Source organism: Maniola jurtina, chromosome 18, assembly GCF_905333055.1.
Source record: "Maniola jurtina chromosome 18, ilManJurt1.1, whole genome shotgun sequence".
Taxonomy (NCBI): domain Eukaryota; kingdom Metazoa; phylum Arthropoda; class Insecta; order Lepidoptera; family Nymphalidae; genus Maniola; species Maniola jurtina.
Window position 1 is genome coordinate 1298438 of NC_060046.1, and position 13513 is coordinate 1311950.

Below are 13513 nucleotides of genomic sequence, written 5' to 3' on the forward strand. Positions count from 1 at the left end.
AATGCCATCCACCTTTGAAAGCAGCACACACCTAGAAAATGCTTTGTGGATCGTCTTAACTTTCTTATACTGATCAGTTGATCACACCACACACACTATATTCGAGCTGAAAGAACTGTATCACGGGATTTTTCAGTAAAATCACAATAACCTCCAACTTAGACCATGGCCGTATCAAGTAGATATGTAATTTCAGATAATATATGTATTATTGTATGTGTATACATATCGATAGAAAATTTCGCGCTTGCTAGACTAACAAATGGTATTAAATTCTATCAATTTGGCACGCAAAAATTGATTGAACGGAAACCCCGTTAAACCTCATTTACATGAGAGCTTTTTAACGTCTGTTATAATTGTGGTTATAATAGAAGCGTCCAAATAGAACAAATGTATTCCCAAATATATGTTATGTATGTGAACAGATACTTGGGTATACTTTTGTTCTATGTATTTGGGCGCTTTTTTAACGGACGTTAAAAAGCTCTCGTGTAAATGAGACCTTAAGTCGTGCCAAAACATACTTACGTATCCACCTATACTGAAAATGGGTTGCGTTTACCGCGGATGTAATGTGCGATCATCTTTACTTTTCATTCCTTACTCGCACAGTTCTAATGCAGACAATGCAGGTGCAATTGACTGTAGTTTCAGCGATGTGCATCCATTCTTCACTGGAGCGCCATATCGTCCGCTATACGATGTAAAGACACGTTTACACCACCTGCATTAGTTTCCTAATAACCAGATGTCCTCGCCGACCTGGGTGGCATGTTTTGATTCTAGAGTGAACTGGCTGGCTGGAGTTATCCGTTGGTAGCTGTGCAAACGGGACCACGTACAACGTACGGTACGAAACCCAAGACAGAACAAATAGGGCCTGCGTAGAGTCAGCACACCTACAGTGTGACGATCCTAATAACCTGATTGGCCGATAGTTACTGACTGCAATGCATTGTTGCTACAAGAATACCATTTTAGGCAATCACAACAATTGAGATTGTAGCAATTGTTAATTATTATTGATGCAGCTTTTCTGAAATCGACCAACAGATATACCTATAGTACGGGACAGGTCGAGATGGCAATCGGGGTATGCGCGGGAATGCTCCGCACACCCGCACGTCATCCGCGTCCCTTCCACAATTGCCATCCTGACCTGTCGCGTATTATTACTAAGTTTATTATTCAAGAATAGAAAAAGTTATTATTTAACTGTTCTTGTTAGCAAAGCTGTCGTTTAGCTCTGCCTATCGGGAAATGAAGACACGTCTTTACAAAATAACGGTGGCGGGCTCGCGCGGCGGAACCACTGTTCCTCTTGGGCACTCCCAAGAGGCGTCAATCAATTAACTTTAAAACAACTAAACGCAAGAAGCCTACCATGAACTCGTCTAAATATTATACATTCCACTATAATAATTATGAAACAAGCAATAAATAAATAAAACCGGCTGTAGTGGAAACATAAATTAATAGAATCGCCTATTTTAACGGTAAAGAAAAACATCGAGAGCATCCTGCATAATATATCTGAGAATCACACTTCACACTAATATTATAAAGCTGAAAGTTTGTAAGTGTGTATATGTTTGTTATTCTTTCACGCAAAGACTAAGCTGCCCGGCTAGCATGGGCAGTGGATAAAAATTATATCCCCGATGATATCCACTAATTTCTATGACATCAGTGGATATAATCGGGGGATATAATTTTTATCTACTGCCCATGCTAGCCGGGCTGGACGGATTTGGCTGAAATTTGGAATGGAGATAGACTATACCCTGGAATAACAGATAGGCTACTTTTTATCCAGGAAAATCAAAGAGATCCCGCGGGATTTTAAAAACCTATATCTATGCGAATAAAGTTCCGGGCATCAGCTAGTTCTCCATAATTTTCACATGGTTGTGTGAAGTCTACCAATCCGCACTTGGCCAGCGAACTACTAGTCTATACGGAGACGAGGCTCGTGCTTAATAAAGTGGGCTGGCGAAGGTTTTTTTTTCGGATATAAGTTAGGCCTTGACTGCAATCTCACCTGGTGGTTGGATGCAGTCTAAGGTTGAAATCCATAGAGCGCACTTTGACTTTAGTTAAAACGAGACAGATTTATGCCAGCGGTATAACGCTGTCTCGTGTTAAGTGTCTTAAGTCTGAGCAAAGTGCGCTCTAAGATGGAATTACAATGATGATGATGATGATGATAATACGTATATTGTGCTACGTGAAAGAAAATAAAAATAAATAGATCCAGACAGTAGGCAAATATCTATAAAAATGGAAAGACAATAACATGATATTGCTATGCGCAATTATTGCACTTTTGTATGAGTTTCATTAGTTAAATGGCTGCGATTGACAGATTTATTTCGAGGTCAGCGTGCTGAGCGGATTTATTTATGAGCAGTTTAGTTTCACTTTCATAACTCGTGTTGGACACATTTACTTACCTTACTACCTACCTACTTTAACAATAAGCATACAGACCTACCGATTTGAGTCTCTAAAAAACGGCGAGTCTATCAGAAGACTTATCATCATCAACAACCGGACTAACAAGTGTAAATTAAAAATTTATAACACCCCCGACAAGTAAAGGTTTACAGTAACTAGAAAAGAGCTGATAACTTTCAAACGGCTGAACCGATTTTCTTGGATTATAGCTAAGAACACTCTCGATCAAGCCGCCTTTCAAACAAAAAAAAAAACTAAATTAAAATCGGTTCATTAGTTTAGGAGCTACGATGTCACAGACAGATACACAGATACACACGTCAAACTTGTAACACCTCTCGGTAACTTATAACAACACTTGACGGGGGTTAAAAAACAGTGATAGCCTAGTGGTTAATACGTCGACCTTCTAATAAGGATGGTCGGGGTTCGATCCCGAACACGTGCAACTCCATTTCCGTGGCAACCGTGCTTAGCAGTGGGCCGATGATGGTTTGATGATGATGAAATCTTATAAAAGACGTCATCATCAAGCCATCTACTGAACACAGGTCTTCTCTCGGTAATAATAATAAAACTAATAATAATAGCCAGTCGCCGGGAAATCAGATTTAAATGATTGACATCGCAATAGGTGGTTGTCGCAATCGATGCCGTGGCGAGCCGACCACCTCTGGTAGGTTCCATCACAATTGGAATTTCAATTGCGATGAACTTTGTTTCTCAATGTTCGACCTCTTGCTTGGGTCTTCTTCAAATTATAACATTAGATTTTTACGTTCAGTAGGGCTAAACCGGCAACTTTTAAACAAACATCAAAAATGTACGAATTAATCATCTAAGTAGGAAGAAGTCCATGACAATAGTCATCAACATTTTGACGTGCTTTTATAGTTATCGGTATTGGTACGAAATTAGTAGGCAAAGGTATTGAAAAGAAGAAAATTTCTTGAAGAACTGTGAAAGAAGCATGAAAGATAAAATATATAATTAATCAATAAAATCTATATAGTAATATGATGATGGGAATGAACTAAAGATCTAAAAACGATGGGGTTTTATACTTAGGTAACTAGGGTTGCAAGGCCCGCAAAAAAGTTGGAATTGATAGAGAAAATAACACTGTGGAAGAAGCCAGTATTCACAATTATAGACGCATAGCCGAATAAGATGATGATGATGATGATGATGATTTGGTCTTCCTAATTATAGATAAAGGTTCTGAACCATTCTGGGGATTGCCTTTCTGCAGTTTCTGCTATGACAGATAAATGATAAGTCAACAGAAGATTTAAAAAATTACTGCAGCATCCTTTGAGTTCCAAGAAAGAAGCCATACTATATTTTACTTGCGCCAAGATTTTCGCAGCCGCAAAAACTGATTAGGTAGGAATTCCTTACAAAAAAGTAGACAAAAAACAGGCATACAATAACGTACCAAGCTAAAGAGATTCATGTGTGCAGTGAAGCATATATTCCATTCCATCTTAATAACTTTTAACTTGACGCTCTTGTACTTATATCTTACGAGTTAACGTTAACTGTGCGATAATCTGTCAGTTAGGATCCATAAAACCCGCTAGGACCCGTAAAGTCAGGTGAAGTTGAACTTGCCCAACAAAAACACAAGCAATGGGTTGAAAAAAATCTGTGTTTGAACCTGCATGGTTAACGTTAACCTTAACCATAGGGCCAAATACAGGCTAAAACAATGAGTTGCACACCTAATATTCTATATCAATGGTTGCACAGGTGTATATTGGAACCTCCATGGTTAACATTAGTCTTAACAAAGATACAAAAAGTTAAATAAAGTTTGTACCTTTTTAACTTTTTACAAAAATTTCTAGTTTTTACCAAGAGATGTAAAAATTAAACATTAAATTTTTATTATGTATTGGAAACATGTTTATTATAAAATAGCGTCAATAGCGCAACGCAACGTGTAAAGGAGTGAGGTCGGCGGTTAATCAAACTCCACCCGTTGCACTTACTATACTGTCGTTCTTACTCCTGGCACAAGCTTTACGCTTAGTTGGAGGGGAAGGGGGAATATTAGTCATGAGAGACGTCTGCTCAAGCCTTAACCGGTAACTTTTTTCAACCTTCGTCGTGACGAGTAGGTACATGACCTGTGTGTATTTATCCTAAATAAATAAATAAACACGCGATGTCAATTCCATTGTTTTTATTCAATATTCGATTTCAAATAAATTAATTGGTATAATTATTATCATCTAAGAAATAAGAATAATGTGGTTGCTAAGAAATGTTAATCATTTTTTTTACTTAAAATTTTATGTTAGCTACAGTGGAGATTGTTAAAACTGATTAACATTTTTGTGATAACAACTCAGTATTATTTAAAAAGGTTGCTATAAAATTTTCCATTTATTTAATTTTTAACTTAAAAAGAAAAGATATTTCAAAAAAAAAAACTAAATTAAAATCGGTTCATTAGTTTAGGAGCTACGATGTCACAGACAGATACACAGATACACACGTCAAACTTGTAACACCTCTCGGTAACTTATAACAACACTTGACGGGGGTTAAAAAACAGTGATAGCCTAGTGGTTAATACGTCGACCTTCTAATAAGGATGGTCGGGGTTCGATCCCGAACACGTGCAACTCCATTTCCGTGGCAACCGTGCTTAGCAGTGGGCCGATGATGGTTTGATGATGATGAAATCTTATAAAAGACGTCATCATCAAGCCATCTACTGAACACAGGTCTTCTCTCGGTAATAATAATAAAACTAATAATAATAGCCAGTCGCCGGGAAATCAGATTTAAATGATTGACATCGCAATAGGTGGTTGTCGCAATCGATGCCGTGGCGAGCCGACCACCTCTGGTAGGTTCCATCACAATTGGAATTTCAATTGCGATGAACTTTGTTTCTCAATGTTCGACCTCTTGCTTGGGTCTTCTTCAAATTATAACATTAGATTTTTACGTTCAGTAGGGCTAAACCGGCAACTTTTAAACAAACATCAAAAATGTACGAATTAATCATCTAAGTAGGAAGAAGTCCATGACAATAGTCATCAACATTTTGACGTGCTTTTATAGTTATCGGTATTGGTACGAAATTAGTAGGCAAAGGTATTGAAAAGAAGAAAATTGGGCCTAAAAGGCACCCTAGGGGCACTCCCTAAAAGTATAGGTAAATAAATACTTACCTATTGAAAAAATTCCAATATTGGGTTTTCATTACCCAAAACAATATATAAGGTATTAATAAGATGATAGGAATCGTGTCGAAGAGAACTAGTTTTACCAATTGGACCTGTTTTTTTTTTCAATGTTATAAACTAATGACCAAAACATTCTGCGTCTGATTTTGTTTGTACCAGTTTTAATCAGGTATTTGTATGGTCATTGGTCCACAGTAAAATAGGTATATTTTTGTAAGCTTATTGTATTTATTCATCAACTAGGGGATGCCCGCGGCTTCGCCTGCGTGGATTTCGGTTTCTTTTAAATCCAAGGTAGAAGAATCCCTAAAGTTACACTTTCGAGCAATATAATCGACTCTTATTAGAATTAAGCTTATCTGCCTACATAGTTTTCGAAGCTATGTCCGTTTTAAGCAATCAAAGATCAATTACTTTAACTGTGAAGGAAAACATCGTGAGGAACCCAGCATTCTTGAGAGTTCACCGTTCTCGAAGATGTGTGAAGCCTGCAAATCCGCATTTGACCAGCGTGGTAGACTATGACATATCAACCGTTCTCACTCTGAGAGGTAGCCCATATATCAGTTAAATTCCGTATTTCGTGGATGACATCTGTTACTTATATTCTTAGAATGTGGAACCCTTATATTGCTGAACTATGAACTAGCAACATATTATGTCTTATCTCAAGTTTTTGACGATTTCACTTCATGCTATTTCGTACAAACATAGTAGTAGTGTCATAGTTCAAGACAGTTATCTAAAAATTTGGAAATCACTACCTACACTAGCGACGTTTTACTTACACTGTCAAGCGTATACAATCACTATTTACCTCATCGATTTTGGAGCGCCACCCTTACAAACAAGTTTTTCCTTCATCCTGTAAAGTTTTGAAAATTGAGGTAGTACCTAGGTACCTACCAGTTGCCAGTTCAAAGTCGATATATTTTTTTTTACCACAAATAAATAATTAGATGAATCAAGCACCCAAAAATACATCAAAAACTTACAGCATGCATTTAGATAAACTCTTCAGTACCTATTCAATCTATCTGCAGTCTGTAGATGGTTAAGTTACTTAGCAAACGTTGTTATTTGTCAAAAGCGACCATAGTTTTTGCGTATAAGAAGCATCTTATCTACAGACTAGCTGATGCCCGCAGCTTCGCCCGCGTAGATTGGTCAGATCTCCTGCAGCATCAGGATTGAGGAGTTGGACTCCAATTTTTTTATGAAACAATGTCGCGAAGTTCCTCTATCGATTAAAAAAGAAATGACGCAAATCGGTTCAGAAATCTCGGAGATTTCGGTGTACATAGGTAGAAAAACACAACTCCCTTTTTGAAAGTCGGTTAAAAAAGTAGCCTATGTTACTCCCTGGTCAATTCTCTACTTGTCTGTGAAAACCCCGTCAAAATCGGTCCAGCCGTTCCGAAGATTAGCCTTTTCAAACAGACAGACAGACAGACAGACAGACAGACAGACAGACAGACAAAAATTTTAAAAACGTGTGATTCAGTGTTGGTATCGTTCAAATAACCATATGACCTTAATATGAGGTAGTTATTTCGAAATTACAGACAGACACTTCAATTTTATTTATTAGTATAGATAACAGATAGATTGAATATTGAAAGCGGAGTAAGAGATTCCAATGCTCATACAGTTCCACTTCTCGATTCCATAACAAAACTACTAAAATAAACTCTATAAAATTCAAAGAAAATTCTTCATCCGAAGCAAGACTAAATATTAAAAGCTAACTAAAGTACCTAGTCTGTACTAGGCACTAACAGATATTTACAAAATAACTGTAGTGCGCTCGTAAAATAATAAGACATGACCGACCAAAGAAAGAACATTAAAAACGTGCTTAAAAATCAAATTAAAAACCATATTTACCTTCTCACATCCGGTTGTGTATCGCCAATACAATAAATATTTTATTTATTAACACGTTTGAAACACAACACCGAAGCACTAAAGTATAAAAAGTTGATGCACCACAATTCGTAAGTATTTCGCGGTATATTTTTGAGCGGTCGTGAACGTATGTTGGATACAACGGCCACTTGCGGACTGGCGACTGGTCGTGGCCAGTTTATAGCGCTCGTGATTTTCATTGAGATAATTGCATTACGACCGCTGCTGGTTCAGAAAACTTTATAGGCTGGACAGTGGATTATGGGAGCACACAAATATAGAATCATATTATGTAGGCGCAGGTTGGTAGGAATGGGTACTGCCCTGGGTAGTTCTAAGGAAGAGCTAAATACACAAAATAGGAGAGCGAGTCGATGGACCGCATAGGAAAAAGAACTGTGAAAGAAGCATGAAAGATAAAATATATAATTAATCAATAAAATCTATATAGTAATATGATGATGGGAATGAACTAAAGATCTAAAAACGATGGGGTTTTATACTTAGGTAACTAGGGTTGCAAGGCCCGCAAAAAAGTTGGAATTGATAGAGAAAATAACACTGTGGAAGAAGCCAGTATTCACAATTATAGACGCATAGCCGAATAAGATGATGATGATGATGATGATGATTTGGTCTTCCTAATTATAGATAAAGGTTCTGAACCATTCTGGGGATTGCCTTTCTGCAGTTTCTGCTATGACAGATAAATGATAAGTCAACAGAAGATTTAAAAAATTACTGCAGCATCCTTTGAGTTCCAAGAAAGAAGCCATACTATATTTTACTTGCGCCAAGATTTTCGCAGCCGCAAAAACTGATTAGGTAGGAATTCCTTACAAAAAAGTAGACAAAAAACAGGCATACAATAACGTACCAAGCTAAAGAGATTCATGTGTGCAGTGAAGCATATATTCCATTCCATCTTAATAACTTTTAACTTGACGCTCTTGTACTTATATCTTACGAGTTAACGTTAACTGTGCGATAATCTGTCAGTTAGGATCCATAAAACCCGCTAGGACCCGTAAAGTCAGGTGAAGTTGAACTTGCCCAACAAAAACACAAGCAATGGGTTGAAAAAAATCTGTGTTTGAACCTGCATGGTTAACGTTAACCTTAACCATAGGGCCAAATACAGGCTAAAACAATGAGTTGCACACCTAATATTCTATATCAATGGTTGCACAGGTGTATATTGGAACCTCCATGGTTAACATTAGTCTTAACAAAGATACAAAAAGTTAAATAAAGTTTGTACCTTTTTAACTTTTTACAAAAATTTCTAGTTTTTACCAAGAGATGTAAAAATTAAACATTAAATTTTTATTATGTATTGGAAACATGTTTATTATAAAATAGCGTCAATAGCGCAACGCAACGTGTAAAGGAGTGAGGTCGGCGGTTAATCAAACTCCACCCGTTGCACTTACTATACTGTCGTTCTTACTCCTGGCACAAGCTTTACGCTTAGTTGGAGGGGAAGGGGGAATATTAGTCATGAGAGACGTCTGCTCAAGCCTTAACCGGTAACTTTTTTCAACCTTCGTCGTGACGAGTAGGTACATGACCTGTGTGTATTTATCCTAAATAAATAAATAAACACGCGATGTCAATTCCATTGTTTTTATTCAATATTCGATTTCAAATAAATTAATTGGTATAATTATTATCATCTAAGAAATAAGAATAATGTGGTTGCTAAGAAATGTTAATCATTTTTTTTACTTAAAATTTTATGTTAGCTACAGTGGAGATTGTTAAAACTGATTAACATTTTTGTGATAACAACTCAGTATTATTTAAAAAGGTTGCTATAAAATTTTCCATTTATTTAATTTTTAACTTAAAAAGAAAAGATATTTTAAATTAATTTAAATATCAGTATCATCCCCACCTATTTATATAAAAATCTTTACTTGAAAGGGTCCAGTTTAAGAAATTAGCTCTAGTATCGACTGTAACTCACAAATTAGTCGATACTAGAGCTAATTTCTTAAACTGGACCTTGTCGAGTAAAGATTTTTATATAAACACGTGGAAATGATACTGCAATTGTCGCAACTAGAATGCCATAAGCCTACTTTTTCGTATTAGTTTACAAATTGCGAAAAACCAAATAAAATTTGGAAATCGCGGGGAGACCCGTCGCTTGCCCCTTAAGTAAATTCGTGTACAAAAAGTACGAAACGTAATAACAATTTACGTCTTATAATATTCAAATAAAGATCATTAAACGGAAAACTTTATAGACACCTAAAAAGTGCTAACTAAAATTAAACTCATTAGGTAACTATAGGTACAGACGTGATGTTTAGTTTTCATTTATAAATATGAATTAGCCTAAAACTCACACTATGAAAAAACATGAACGCAAAAATGAAACTATGTAACAAAAACAAGCAAAATATTTCTGAACTTTAAGAACAAGAGAACATGTCAACGGAACGTCCTATCCTTAGCTCTATAAGATTTTTTTCTCCATTGAGTGACCTTAATAATTTATGTCAATAATATCTTGGTCATTGTCACACTACCTTGTTCAAAATAATTCGAAATCCTTGCCAAATCTCGTTCATGCCAAGTTGCATTTCATGTTTTTTTCCTTAAGATCCATTATCCTAAAAGTTCTACAGTAAACATATGAGATGAGATACATTCCAAAATGGATGAATAGTTACAAAATTTTATAAAACCTCGAAAACACGCGTATCTAAATTGTATATTGGTAAGTATATTCATAGCAAAAATAGTGCTTATAGTTCATACAGACTTATTCACTCAAACTCTATTTTTAGCAGTTTTATAAAAAAATCTCCGCCAAACAAAAGGTGACGTGAGAAATTTTTTTTCGTGTTATACTTTCTGTACTTATACATTTTTCAATACTCAAAACGTGAGTGCAAATATAAAATACTCACGTTATTAATAGGTAATTTTATAGTACTTTATAAACAATAGAAGCAAATCTTAAAAGACTGGGATTGTCGTAGAACCATGTCAAGGCAGCAGCCAAAGACAGGGAGACATGGAAAACAACTGCCGCAAAGCATAACTCTATGTTCCAACTTCCACGAGGGATTAAAAGGACTCTATCCATCATTAAAAAAATAGAGTTTGAGTCACCAAGCCCTGAGGCACAATGGAAAGGCCAATATTTGATAAAATTTACAGTTATTTTACACTCAAAGAACGAAATCTTCCGTGAAATAATACAATCACGACATTATTGTAAGCTCAATCCTTTGAGATAAGATTCTTAGAACATGATCAATATTTCGTCCACTAAGCATTTTCTTTCTTTGAATGTTACAGATACAAGTCTCCAAAAATTAGCCTAAAATTCTCACGCTGGTCGTCGTGAGTACAAGCCTCAATACACACGTTGCTAAAACATTCAACGTGAGTGTATCCTATCTTTATATTTTACGTATTCTATGAGTAGCACTCATTAGTCTAATTCTTAAAATAGATAAGGCTGAGATCTATTGAGAGTAGGTATAGTTCGTGACAGGTTGAGATTGCAACCAGGGTGGGGACGCCCCGCACATCCGCACAGCCCCCGCGCTAACCCACTGCGGGTGATGTTCGGGTGTGCGGGGCGTCAGATTGTCATCTCAACCTGTCGCGTACTATACATTGACATTGCTCAGACTTAAACGAGAAAAATGTATGCCAGCTATATAACACTGTCTTGTTTTAACTGAAACTCCAGGCATCGCCACGGTCTAGACCCTTTCATAAGCGAAATCACACGGACTCGTACAAAGCGATTCGCTTCCTCGTTTCTAATACGCACTGCTAGATTAGGAATGTCCTTCCGGCTTCCATTTTTCCCTCTAGCTATAATATTGGTGCCTTCAAAAGAAGAGTGAATAGGTACCTTCTGGGCAGGCGCGCTCCACCATAAGCTGCATCGTCTGTTTTGTGTGATTGCAGTCAAGCGCAAGCCTATTTAGTTTAAAAAAAACTTAAGTCTGAACAAAGTCAAAGTACACTGTATAAATCTCAAATTAAAAGTATAATGTCATCAGTGTCACTCTCCAAATCAGTCACAACTCATAAGTATAGAGAATAAGTTAGTAATTATGTGGTTACAATTGGGGGTTAGAACTACTCTATATAAATACAAGAATTAAAGTAATAGCAATCTTATTACTGTAAAATAAGGAATACAATAGCGTGCAAAACTAATAAATCTATGAATTCATTTATAAGGTTAAGCACACACCACGAACTAGAATAAAGGAATATTACATAACTAGAAACTACCCACGGCTTCCTTCGGCGAAAATTTATAAAATCCCTCTTTATTCCCTATCTAATTAATAGCAATTTAAAAAAATGTAGCCTAATTCCTTGTCTAGTTCTAGGTAGACCTTGAACTAGACTAGTTACTAGAGTAAGTCATGACTTTTCTTTTTATGCAGGGTGTTAGATCGCGTCTAGCGTCAGCCAGATGTTTTATTTGCAATACATTGCAAACTTTTAAAAATTTAAACTCTTTTTTCGCGTGTTTTTTGTGATCAGTAATCATCAGTACCTGTCTTCGTTTTTGCTAGCGTTGTAATTACACCCTGTGTATTTATATTTTTAGGCTAAGTGATAGTGTAAGGGAATTGAGGAAAATAAGAAGTTAACATCTAATGGTACTCCCACATTTAATTTGTTCACTGATGATGTGTGGTTAACCTAATAACTGTTTAACATACATATTAATTTGTACTTTCAGGCCCGCGGAATGCTGGCTTAGACACGCAACATTGGATTTTTATCGACGGAAAATATACTTCACTCTGATCATTTAGAAATCATCAACTTATGTAACGAATAAATATTAAAAGAAATTATATAATTATAAAATGTTTAGAATAGTGTGAAGTTTTAGAAACATTTCTTATGCACAAGTTTGGTTTCTTTATGAGCAGAGATTACGCTTGAGAGATCTCAATAAAGAACGTCATCAAAATAAATTTAATTTCGTCAAATATATCAAAATAGAAAAACCTATTTTATTGCCAATTATAATAATTAATTAGTGTAATAATAAAAAACACAGCCTATGTAATTCGTTCATTATAACTTTTGCCCAATTTTTGGGGTGGATGTACAAACTTTTTCAATTGAAAAAAAATTATAGTGACCAATCTTAGATCTCTTCCATTATATTTACTTGTCACTGGTATAAAACTATTAATATTACGTATGTAAAGGAGAGACGTGTAGAAATAGGGTTCTAAAATAAATTAAGACCAACTGGTCTTAATAATTGTGTAACAGTGGTAAACTCCCAACTAATTAGCACAGTACTTCACTCTGCTAGCATATTACTAGATTTCCACAAGATTCTAGAACCTTCCTGAATCTGAATCAAGATTTAAAATAAGCCACCCACCATCCTGAATCAAAAAACCTACTCATTTACTAGCGTAATCGGAGGAAATATGTCATATTTCCTCATATTACGCTGGTGATATTGATTACCCTGGTAATAATAGGTACCAAAAGAGGGTGGATATTAGGAATCCCACCAAGTCTGTTCACAAGATAGTAATTACAAGACTTTCATATTCGTTAGTCATATTGCTAGGGTACCTGGTACATCAGCACTAAAAGGGGTCAATTTAAAAAGAAAAATTCGTAATGTAAATGATTACCATGGTGATATTTTAATAGAGTACTCGGCTCTAGAATAGTAATAAAATTACTAATTGGGTATTTGCCTACTTTTGAATTTGATAAATATTATTACTTTATTATAAAATAGGATAAAAATAATGACGTACGCTGAAAAAAATATTAAAATCCAACAAAGATTTACAAAGTTATAATTATTATATAAGGCAATTTAATTTTGGAGTGGGAGGGTCTTCTATCCCTTTCTCGCAAAACGAAAATTTGTATGAAACTGCACGAAGCTACTATGGCATTAGTGACGGAGT

General features: G+C 35.7%; 1 protein-coding gene and 1 long non-coding RNA gene across 3 annotated transcripts in view; both read right to left on the minus strand.

The window, feature by feature from the left end:
• LOC123874524 (mucin-17) overlaps positions 1-7747 on the minus strand; it is an 81272-nt gene extending 73525 nt beyond the window's left edge. For both annotated transcript variants that reach the window (XM_045919934.1, XM_045919933.1), the window contains exon 1: positions 7551-7747. The gene's annotated coding sequence lies outside the window, so the exon portion shown is untranslated. The remainder of the gene's footprint in view (positions 1-7550) is intronic.
• A 2320-nt stretch (positions 7748-10067) lies between these two features.
• Positions 10068-13363, minus strand: LOC123874536. The gene is made up of 2 exons (XR_006797943.1): positions 10647-13363; positions 10068-10610 (listed from the first exon to the last, which is right to left on the minus strand). It is a non-coding gene; the product is annotated as an uncharacterized LOC123874536 (long non-coding RNA).
• Between the last annotated feature and the right edge of the window lie 150 nt (positions 13364-13513).